We start from the raw sequence: 12,811 nt of genomic DNA, 5'->3' as shown, positions 1-12,811 counted from the left end.
GGCCCAAGATTTTGGATAATCTGTACGACTGAAACCATATGCCAACTTCACTTTCCCCAATGAGTATGCATTAGATGTTCATGTGAATGAGTTCCCAATGCACAAAGACACTCCATAGATACTTTCTACACTTGAGATAGAACCCTTAATGCTGTGGTTCTCAACTTGTGGCTCCCAGCTTTTAGGATTTCTGGGAGTTGAAGGCCAAAATATCTGGGGACACACAGGTTGAGATGTATAGAAGTGGTTCCTTCCTTCTTGAGCTCTGTATGTGTCTCTGTGTGCCTGCAGAGAATTCATGCTCAGGCCTGGTTGTTCATCCAGAGAGTGACTGGGGAGTCTATATGAACCAACTCACTAAAGGTTTCTCCTGTGGTAAAAACCTTTTAAATATAGGCAGTCCCTTTCAAACATCCAACTTACAAATGACTCATAGTTACAAACAGGAATGAGACAATAGAAACTGAGAGGACCTCACTACCTCTGAGGATGCTTGCCACAGATGCAGGCGAAACGTCAGGAGAGAATGCCTCTAGTCCATGGCCATATAGCCCGAAAAAACCTACAACAACCCAGTGATTCCGGCCATGAAAGCCTTCGACAATATAAAGTCAACTGATTCTAACTGAAAAACAAGAATTGAATCACAGAATACATGTTAAATACATTTGTCTAATCTCCATGCAATCTAATGTATAATAAAGAACACTAACCTGATGCCCAATTCACTCCACTGAACAGGGTCAAATGCTGGGGATGAGAATGGAAACTTTCAGGTTTACCGTTCATACCAGGAAGATAAAATAAAGGTAACAGATAAGTGGACCAATCACATGTAGTTTTTCCTTGGAATTGTTAGATGCTGTAAGTTATTATTTATTCCTATGCCATCTCTTTGTTCATTCAGCCACCACTTCAGTTAGTAACATTGAAGGGTGTCATTGAAAGTTAGGTACTGAATGAATAGTCTTTGTACTCTCAAGGGTTGTTTAGGAGAAATTTCAAGCTTCTTTGCAGGGGCAAAGTGGATGGGTATGTACTGACGGGAAGGAATTTCAAGTGCAAATAACTTGACTCACCTGATAGTCTAAAGAAAAAATGTTGTTGTACTTTATTGGGTCTAGTATAGTGTATTGTGAAAGAAATCATGAATTATGAGTTTACATATTATAGCAGGGGCCTTCAAACGTTTTAAACAGAGGGCCAGGGCACAGTCCTTCAAACTGTTGGAGGAACGGATTATAATTTGAAAAAAAAATAATTCCTATGATCACTGCACCTATCTTATTTGTATTGCAAAAAACACGTTAAAACAATACGATAATTAAAATAAAGAACAATTTTAGCAAATATAAACTTATTAGTATTTCAATGGGAAGTGTGGACCTGCTTTTGGCTGATGAGATAGGATTCTTGTTGAGTGCTTTCAAGTCATTTCAGACTTAGGTTGATCCTGAGCGAGGGCCGGGTAAATGACTTTGGGGGGCTGTATCCGGCCCGTGGGCCTTAGTTTGAAGACCCCTGTATTATACCATTATAGTCAGAGGTTTGGGTTCATTGCTATCTAGGGGCCGCTCAGACAAGGAAATCCTCTACATGGATATCCTCTTACAAGGGACTAGAAGCTCCACTCAGTAGTATCTTTACAGAAAGTAAGGGATCTTATGCCCTTAGGAGAAGTCTGCTTTACAGCAAGAAATACTCTACTTTTGTGACTGGTGTAAAAATCACTGTATAAATAACAGTTTTTTGTTCCTTATATATCGCTCAATGCTGTATTATATAAGTTGGATATATGTTTAATATTGTATTATATAAGCTGCAAAAAAATCATTTACCTCTGTGATTTATGTACTACGGCTTGTAGTGGATTTGTGTTTTTTTGCGATTTTGAGAATCCATTGTCTTTTGTGTTAATCCTAGCATGCTGCCAGGATGCTTCTTCTACAGTGCCCTGCCGGAAGTTGCCTTTGATGGCGTCTGGCAGATTCCGTGGAGGAGGCATCCTGTTAACATACTAGAATGCTTCTAGTGCACCATGTGATGAGGTAGAAAGTCTTGGACAAGCTCTTGCTGTCCATATTTTCTATTCTTATTAAGTAGGGGGTACCAGAATTGAACAGTGTGCTATATGCCTAACAGTGCTCAAAAATAAGGAGTAAGAACATTCTAATGCCTAATAAAAGTTCTGAGAGCTTTCTGAGAATTTCATTCAAACACTCAAAATGTTCCAAACTCCCAAGAAGAGCTTTCAGTCTCCTTTTCTTCTCTCCTATTGCTTCAAGGCAAAAAAAAATCATTTGCTGCAATGTATCTCAGCTTTGACTAGGTCATATGCCGATTTTGTTGATTACTGATGTTGTTATGTGCTTCCAACTCAGGTCATGGTGACCCTTATCTTTAGATCATCCTGGCAAGTTTTATTCCAAGGAGGTTTGCCATCACTTTCCTCTTAGTATCAGAGTATGACTAGTTTCTGTGACTTTGAAGAGATTTAAACTCTGATCTTCTGGAAACCTAGTCTAACACTGAAACTGCTATATCACACTGTCGAAAGTCACTGCAAGGATGCAGTAACCAGTGAAAAGAAAGAAAATATGATTTCTCATTTATGATATGCATTTGTGAGGTGGGGGGGGGGGGGGGCATGACTCCAGTCATGGAAAAGTGGTGGTAGAGGTTATCTGAATGCTGTGCTGGAACTAGCAAAGTGATGGGGCTGGAGATACAGGTGATGACTAACTGCAAATGGTGACTACCTTGTGGGAAATTGAAGAGAGTTGTTTGCATAGCCATAAATGCCTACTTCAGATTTAAGCTCCTGATATGCTTTCTTTGCATGTTCACCCTCTTATTCCTGTTGCAATACTTTTGGTAAAACCAAACAATTCTGTTGAAGTGGTTTTCTTACTTCACTCATGATAAGAAGATTTCTTTGATGCTGGGTCATTGAATCTCAGTTGCTATTTTGAGCTCTGATATTTAGAAATAGGTGGAAGGGAAGGTCAGGTGAGTCCAATAAATTGAAGAGTTCTTTGTAAATTACAGTAAGTTTAACAGGTTCTTTTGTGTGTGTATCAGGTAGGCATGATTAAGTTCAGTCGGAATCTTCTTAATTCGGAATAAATTCGGAAAGATTTGCTTTTGGAAGCGATTTTGGAGTTTTAAAGGAAACTGGAAGTCCCTTTGCCCTTCCAAAGCTTTTTCCACCATTTCTGTTATGAAGCAATAAATGAGTCGCAAATGATTCAGGTTTTTCCCACTTCTGGTCCCTGGCTTCGGCTCAGAGAAGCCGTTTTAAACCAGAGTGGATGAATTTCCTCCCTTTCCTCCCCCCCCCCCCCCCCCCCCCGCTTATGTCTCAAGCCTGGGACGCCATTTTGAACCAGAGTGGATGAATTCCCTCCCTCTGCTCCCCCCTTCTGGAGTAAAACAACTACTTTCAAAGTAAAGACCAGCCAATGAAACAGGAAATAACACTTTCAAACCATTAAGGAAGGATTCGAAAGTCTCTGAAGTTTCAAAAAGTGTTGAACATTTTTTTTCTGTGAAAATCGGAATTGACTTTAGAATCGAACCACCAGCCCCCTACATCCAAAACAAGTTTTGAACCATTTTTTATATCAAACAAGCCTAGTGTCAGGAGTGACTTGAGAAACTGCTAGTTGCTTCTGGTGTGAGAGAATTGGTTGTCTTTTCATCATTTAGCTTTTTGGGGGTTTTAAGTCCTTTCCACTATTTTGGGGTTTTTTTAAGAGTGATGATGATTTGTTGATCAATTAGGGGTATAGTGTCCAAATTTTGTGTCAATTCATCCAGTGGTTTTTGAGTTGTATTAATCCCATGAATGAACATTACATTTCTATTTATATAGATTTAATATATGAATGCAAGTGATAAATATTTTATTATAGTAAATAATTATAATTTATAATTATAATTTCAGGTTTTGGAGAGTGTGCATGTCTCCAATGCCATCCTACTCCTGGAGACTGGCTCCTTGAGAGTTGAGGCCAGGGTGTGGTGGTAATATTGAATTACTAGCTCAGACTATCCCTCTCTCCTCTGGGTCTTGCAGCTCTTATTATGAAGGACAACTTTCAATCCAGTTGGCAAAGAGAGATAGCATTATAATGTGGATAATATATTGAATCATTGAATCTCTTCATCAGTAAGCTTGACTCTTATCCATATTGGCTAATAAAATCAAGGTCAGTGTGACCTGACTGTATGAGTCCAACAGTGAGGAATTCCTCACTCAGTTGGTATCTGTGCCTTCTGCTTTGAAGGAAGCTGTATGGCATTCTTTCCATAAGAGGACTTTTCTACAACCATAGGTAAATTCACTTTATTCCAATTGTCCCTTTGGGGGCAAGGAATATTTTGGGACAGTCTCAGGTATTGTTAGGGGCACACGTTATTTGGACCCAGGTTTCAGGATGGGCTAACATAATGAAATAGACTTTATTACTGTATTGTTGAAGGCTTTCATGGCTGGATTCACTGGGTTGTTGTAGGTTTTTCGGGCTATATGGCCATGTTCCAGAAGCATTCTCTCCTGACATTTCGCCTGCATCTATGGCAAGCATGTTCGGAGGTTATGAGGATGCTCTGAGGGTGCTTGCCACAGATGCAGGCAAAATGTCAGGAGAGAATGCTTCTAGAACATGGCCATACAGCCCGAAAAATCTACAACAACCCAGACTTTATTATGCTGAATGAAAGACAGAGAATCCCACCTCAGTGACTTTCAGTACTATTAACATTCGTATCCTACTGGATTGATTTTCATTACTGAGAATCAGATTCAATGTGTTATGGTGATTGTGCTCTTTTTTTTTTTTTTACAAAGTTAGATCCAAAGAAAAACATGCAGAGTTTCTTCATAGTCTCAAGTCTATAGACTATGGATGCAGGGCTTGAATCACTGCTGGTCTCTTTATGGACACAATGGAAAGTGCAAAGATCTTATATATAGTGAGTCCACTCTGATGTACGATATCTCACTTTATGAATTTCCTGTTGCCCTAGAATACTCAGAAGAGTCTCTTCTCTCAGCCCTGCCACCACCAGGTATGAAGCAGGACCTTTTTAGCTGCTGCCCATAACTTCTGGAACTATATAAAGAACTAGGCTGTCTCCCCCATTGTTCTTCCCTCAATAAGCGAACGCATTCTTTTATTATTCCAAAAGGGTTTGAGACTGAAGATTTTTTGAGAACCTTTAAAAAGGTCCTGATAAAAGGGTATCATCTAATTTTCTAAGCTGTTTAATTTCTTCATAATGCTAGTGAGTGTTAAACATTAGGACTTTTAGGACTAGGTTCCATTGGTATATGGTGGCACTGAAGCATACGAGAAGCTTGGCCTATAATTGAAAATTGAAAAAACCAAGGTGCTGTTCCAGCAGACACCAGCCAACCCCTCTCCAATGCCAGTGATACAGCTTAATGGTGTAACATTAGAAAATGTTGATCATTTCCGCTACCTTGGCAGCCACCTCTCCACCAAAGTCAACATCGACACCGAAATACAACAACATCTGAGCTCTGCGAGCACAGCATTTTTCCGAATGAAGCAGAGTGTCTGAGGACCAGGACATCCGTAGGGATACCAAGGTGCTTGTTGTCCTCCCAACCCTGCTATATGCCTGTGAGACGTGGACTGTCTACAGACGTCACATGCAACTCCTGGAACGATTACATCAGCGCTGCCTCCGGAAAATCCTGCAAATCTCTTGGGAAGACAGGCGGACAAATGTCAGTGTGCTGGAAGAAGCAAAGACCACCAGCACTGAAGCGATGGTCCTCCGCCATCAACTCTGCTGGATCAGCCACGTTGTCCGGATGCCCGACCACCGTCTCCCAAAGCAGTTGCTCTACTCTGAACTCAAGAACGGAAAATGGAATGTTGATGGACAGGAAAAGAGATTTAAAGATGGGCTCAAAGCCAACCTTAAAAACTCTAGCATAGACACTGAGAACTGGGAAGCCCTGGCCCTTGAGAGCTCCAGCTGGAGGTCAGCTGTGACCAGCAGTGCTGCAGGATTTGAAGAGGCACGAATGGAGGGCGAAAGGGAGAAGTGTGCCAAGAGGAAGGTGCGTCAAGCCAACCCCGACCGAGACCGCCTTCCACCTGGAAACCAATGCCCTCACTGCAGAAGAAGATACAGAGCAAGAATAGGGCTCTACAGCCACATACGGACCCACAAAAACACTGGAAGACAATCTCCTCGGAAAATGAGGGATCACTTAAGTAAGTGAGTAAAGGTGGCACTGAGCTACAACATAAATCCCCACGCAACAATTGACAAATTACAACATTTAGAACACTATAGAATTCCCATTCCCCATAACAAATATAATAATAATAATAATAATAATAATAATAATAATAATAATACTTTATTTATATACTGCTCTATCTCCCCTGGGGGACTCAGGGCAGTTTCCAAATTGTAAAAACACAAAATCATCCAGAGTAAGCAACAACAACAACAACAACAACAACAAAAAGAACAGAACAAAACAGATCAATAAATAAGCATAACAGTCAAACAACACTTGTACAATAAAACCAAGTTATTCTTCGTGCCAGGATTAACTATTAGGGCCGGACTTTCAGAAAGGATCTAGGCAGTTTGGGATGCCCGGGCCAGAGGTAGTGCAAAGTAAGCCAATGGGGGCCAAGGAAATGGGTAAAGTGCAGTAACCAGACTCAACAGTAGTAGCAATGGGGCCTGTGGATGCTCAAATGACATAAAACTGACATACAAACATATTAAACATACAATTTAAAAGCCATTAGGCCGTAAGAAACAAATCAATTGCTGGAGGTCAGCTATATATAGCTCAAGTATTGTGCACACCACAAAACTGTCCATCTGCTAGTCTTCTTCAGGGATGTCCTGCTTCCAAAGGAAGATTCAACCTCCTTCCGAAATGATAGCATAGAGGTGGCCATTTTTACCTCCCTAGGGAGGGAGTTCCAGAGCCACAGTGCTACCACTGAGAAGGCCCTCTCTCTCGTTCCCACCACCCGCGCTTGAGACAATGGTGGGAGTGAGAGCAGGACCTCTCCTGATGACCTCAGGGCTATCAATGTCAGATGGGATGGTGCAGATGCAGGATCAGTACAGTACTTGGCTGCTATGATGGACTTGATGAGCACGTGGAAAACTAACATTGAATTCCAACATTATGGACATTTTGTGTATATTTTTGGATCTAAGGATAGGATCAGCAAAATCAGGTTAACAACATCCCTCTTCACCTTCAGGAGGAAATTAAAAACGTGGTTATTGGACCAGGCCTTTGGGTAGCTGGCAGACAATTGACAATGGCAATGATGATAAGGTTATGGAAAATGGACTATGGATAGGCTTCCGATTGTGTTATGCTCGCTGAATTCATTTCTGCATAAGGCTAGACAGCCTATATTATTGTACTTTTTATTAATGTACTTTTTATTTTAAACTAATTTTAAAATTAACCTACTGTATCATTTATATGTAGTTATTAGGCCTGGGTAACAACGGAAAAATTTGTTTCTAAAATCGATTTGTATTTGGGTTTTTTTTTTGTTTCGATATTTAAAATAATTACAAAATGTTCCCTTAAAAAAGTTTGGTATTTACGAAATTTTGTTAATATTTACAAAACGTTTTGTAAAGATGGCGCCCTTTTTTTTCCAATATTTTTTCAATATTTTTTAATTTAATTATTAATTTTTAATCTGGGATAAACTGAACACCTGGGATCAGATCCTGGGATATAAGTTCTGCCTGGAAGGGCCCTGTGATAATCCAATCAACTCTGGGGTTTTTTTTTGTTTTTGTACATCCCCCTGCCATTGGTATTCTGGATCATGTAGTTGTGCAGATTGCCCTAAACCTCCCTCTCCACTGCCATATACTCATGGGGAGTGGGTGGCTGGGAGTGGAGTGAGGAGGTCGGCGGGAGAGGTCGCCCCCGGCTGCTCTTGCCCCGCCCCCATGGATGCCCCTTCCTGCCACCGCTGCCCAGTCACTCCAAGCTTGAGATGGAGCCGGGGGCAGGGACAGCTCAGCTGGCCACCACCCCACCAGTCTCCCTGATAACCGGGCCTGCCGCTCCTCCTCATCTTCCTCCCCCCTCGCCCTCGGCATCTCCGAGCGGTGCGGCCTGAGGAGGAGGAGGAAGAGAAAGGGTCGGAGGATTGGGGGGGGGGGAGGAACGGAAGGCCCCATGACCAGGGAAACTGGCGGGGGGGTGGCCAGCTGAGCTGTCCCCGCCCTTGGCTCCCTGTCAAGCCTGGAGTGATGGGGGGTGCCGGCAGTGGAAGGGGCCATCCACAGGGGCGGGGCAAGAGCAGCCAGGGCAAGAGCAGCAGGCTGCGCCGCTCGGTGGGGGCGGGGAGGAAGAGGGACCCTGCTGCTGCTGCTGCTGCTGGAGGCGGAGAAGGAGGAGGATGGGAGGAGGAGGAGGAGCAGGCTTACCACCAGCTGCAGGGTCCCTCTGGCCTCTGATAGCTTCCCGCGTCCCTCGCTCTCAGCGCCACGTAATGGTTGAGCCGCCCCTGAGCCCGCCCAATCAGGAGAACCCACAGGGCAATCAGCTCTGTGGGTTCTTCTGATTGGCTCCCGGAGCTCCCAGCAAGCATCTAGCCATCTTACGTATTTCCGAAATGGACGGAAATACAAAAATATTTGGCGCATGCCATTTCGATATTTAAAAACACTTCCGGGTTTGAAAATAAGTTTTGTATTCATTTTGTAATTGTTAAAAATAACGAATATTTAACTAATTACAAAATTAACGAACGAAACCGCCCAGGCCTAGTAATTATTGTATGTGTTATTTATATGTAATGGCATTGAATTGTGCCGGACGTAAGCCGCCCTGAGTCCCCCCTCGGGGGGGGGGGGGGTGTTGAGAAGGGCGGGGTACAAATGTTCGAAATAAATAAATAATAAATAAAGTTTTATTATAAGTGCCCTGCTCTTGATAGGTTTAACTCTCTCTAATGGAGTAAACTAAAGCCCTGCCTGGATTTTTGAAACAAAGGAGTGCTGCTTCATATATGCACATTCCTGAGATAGCTTGTTTATTTTAACTTTTGTTGCACTGTTGGTTTTATTTTGTATGTGTATGTGTTAAATGTGTTTGCCAAGTGTTTTGATATGGCCGATGGGCTAATCGGTAAAACATACTACTACTTTCCTGAAAAGTAAGGTATGCTGGAGAAGTGTTTCTCCATGACATATGAACAAGAATGGTATATTATGGGGAATCAGGAAAGGCCCTTATTTGCTATGGTATTTTTTGAATATCTTCCCAATAATCAATGACAAGTTAAGAACTTCTTGTTCTTAAAACTTTTCATAGTTAACAATCTTGCTCAAATCCATATAAGTATGTTTGGTTTAAAACTGTTTTAAATAATTTTGTGTAGTTTAAACTTTTCAATTTGCTAAGGTATGGTTCATTTTTTAAAATATATCTTGTCACTTCATCACATGAGCAAACAGACCCATCATATGATGCTTCCAACACAGTTCCTGGATGGAGCCAGACGGATCCCATTAAATGATGCAGAGCTATTTCCGGCAGGGCTTCATCTGTGAACTGTGCTGGAAGTTTTGTACAGCAAAGCAAGGAGAACACAGGAGGCTTCCCATATTCTCATAGGGTAGAATGGGGGAAACATGGGGGGAAGATGGGTTGTGGACTGGGTTGTGGTGTAGTGGGCTAGGAGTCAGCTGCATTAAATCACCACTGACTGATAGGTTATGAGTTCGAAGCTCCAGACCATTTGACTAGCTTGCTGTCAACCTTTGCAGCCCGAAAGACAGTTGTATCTGTTAAGTAGGAAATTTAGGTACCGCTTATGTGGGATGGCTAATTTAACTAATTTATGACAACATAAAAATCTCCAGCAGTGGGTGAAAGAATGAGGAAGTACTCCATTAAGGACTCCGTGCCACAAGTGGGACTACGGTGAGGTGAATCTGGAATTGGTTAAATGGACGAACCCAGAGGGTGCTCACCAATGCTTCCTCTTCATCCAGAGGAAAGAAGTGACGAGTGGAGTGCCATAGGGTTCCATCCTGGACCTGGTCCTGTTCAACATCTTTATTAATGACTTAGATGAAGGGCTAGAAGGCATGATCATCAAGTTTGCAAATAACACCAAATTGGGAGAGATATCCAATACTCCAGAGGACAGGAGCAGGATTCAAAACAATCTTGACAAATTAGAGAGATGGGCCAAAACTAACAAAATGAAGTTCAACAGGGACAAATGCAAGATACTCCACTTAGTCAGAAAAAACAAAATGCTAAGATTCAGAATGGGGGACAATGCCTGGCTCGAGAGCAGTACATGTGAAAAAGATCTTGGAGTCCTCGTGGACAACAAGTTAAACAGGAGCCAACAATGTGATGTGGCGACAAAAAAAGCCAATGGGATTTTGGCCTGCATCAATAGGAGCATAGCGTCTAGATCTAGGGAAATAATACTACCCCTCTATTCCGACTTGGTTAGACCACACCTGGAATATTGTGTCCAATTTTGGGCACCACAATTCAAGAGAGATATTGACAAGCTGGAATGTGTCCAGAGGAGGGCAACTAAAATGATCAAGGGTCTGGAGAACAAGCCATATGAGGAGCAGCTTTAGGAGCTGGGCATGTTTAGCTTGAAGAAGAGAAGGCTGAGAGGAGATATGATAGCCATGTATAAATATGTGAGAAGAAGCCACAGGGAGGAGGGAGCAAGCTTGTTCTCTGCTTCCCTGGAGACTAGGACACGGAACAATGGCTTCAAACTACAACAAAGGAGATTCCATCTGAACATTAGGAAGAACTTCCTGAAACTCTCTGCCCCAGAGTATGGTGGAGGCTCCTTCTTTGGAAGCTTTTAAACAGAGGCTGGATGGCCAACTGTCAGGGGTGCTTTGAATCCAATATTCCTGCTTCTTGGCAGGGGGTTGAACTGGATGGCCCATGAGGTCTCTTCCAACTCTATGATTCTACGATTCTATGACCATGAAGCGACAGCTCCCCCAGTGGCCAGAATTTGAACTTACCCTCATGAAGCTTAAATTGCCTCTGTGTTTGTCTGGCATTGAATGTTTCCCATGTATATGTATACTGTAGCCTGTCCCCAGTCCCCTGACGGGTGAGAAGGGCAGACTATAAATACTGTAAATAAATAAATAAATAATGCTTACTCCCATGGGATGGGGAAGTGGGGTGATGTGTGCAATGGAGAGTGTGGGACAATGGGTCCCCACTCTGCCCGCTGGGTTTGCCCTGCTGTCCAATGAATGTCCCTGCTGTTCCTAAGCTTCAGGGCATCAATGTGATAAGGTCTATGGACCTTCACTGCTCTGAGATAAGCTGCTTTGTTGAAGCAAACACAGAAACAAAGTGACTCAAAACTTTATTATTTGTATTCAGTTAATTCTACTGTAGAATACAGGACCACAGCTATGAAGGTCCAAGCAGAAGGTTTGCAATGTAACAGTGCTAATCATCCATTTAGAAGCAGCAACGACAACAAAAAGCAGGCTACGGTTGCTTTTAAACATTAATACTTTGAGCTTGTTTTCTTCCACACAGGATCATTTCACAACTGTTTCCCAAAACAGTTTCACCTTAGTTCATGAAATGTCTTCCCCTTTAAGTTAGGGCGGTAATCCAGCAATGCGATTCAATGTGTATTTAACTGAAAATCTGATTTTTTTCCTCCTGCCATCAGTGTAATAACTCACATGCTTATCTTTAGGATTCTGAATTCTTTTTTAAATTATTTTTTATTTTTTAATATTTTTATTATATATATTTATTTTAATACATACACAACATTTATAGTTCCCACCACCACGAGGATTGTTTTCTTTTACATATTAATTCTTTTTGACATGAACCTTATAGATTAACATACTATATAACATTTGTTTCCTATTTATTTCTTTCTTTCTTTCTTTCTTTCTTTCTTTTTTCTTAAATATTTTTTTAAAATTAATTATTTGACACAATCTCATATATAATCAGAAAATATATGTATGTAGACAGCAACTTGTACAAAGTAAGTATAACATATTATACCATTCACTCGAGTTTAAGACACTTTCAAAGGAAAATCCATGCAAACTATTCCTAACTAGAACTGTGTCTATCTAGCTAACAGCAATAGTGTCATCAGCTACTCCCACCCCCATATCATATGCAAAAAAATTAAATGCCAATGTATTTTTTTTGTGGGGGGGATTCCTTGCAAGGTGATCATGATCAAGATGGTTTCAGAGTATTCAGAGGATTCTGAATTCTGAGAAGCATTTTTCCTCCGTTTTTTTCCTGGATGAGAACTGGAATTTACTTCTGACTTTCATAAAAAAAAAATTAGTGACATATTTTTGTATGTAAATTTTCAAGTTAAAAGCAATCTATAGTTGTGTGGATATGTGTCTTCAAGTTACCGTTAATTTATGGCAATCCCATTAATTTCATAGGATTTTTCTAAGACATGGAATACCCAAGAGGTGATTTTGCCAATTCCTTCTTCTAAATCATTACTTAAACTATTTTACTAATTTTTTTTTGTCATGTCAGGAGCGACCTGAGAAACTGCAAGTCACTTCTGGTGTGGGAGAATTGACCGCCTGCAAGGATGTTGCCCAGGGGACATCCAGATGATTTGATGTTTTATCATCCCTGTGGGGGAGCCCCCGGTGGCACAGTGAGTTAAACCCCTGTGCCAGCAGGACTGAAGACCAACCGGTCGCAGGTTCAAATCCGGGGAGAGGCGGATGAGCTCCCTCTATCAGC

The sequence above is a fragment of the Anolis sagrei genome, chromosome 3, assembly GCF_037176765.1.
Source record: "Anolis sagrei isolate rAnoSag1 chromosome 3, rAnoSag1.mat, whole genome shotgun sequence".
Classification (NCBI taxonomy): domain Eukaryota; kingdom Metazoa; phylum Chordata; class Lepidosauria; order Squamata; family Dactyloidae; genus Anolis; species Anolis sagrei.
This window is presented reverse-complemented; position numbering follows the sequence as displayed.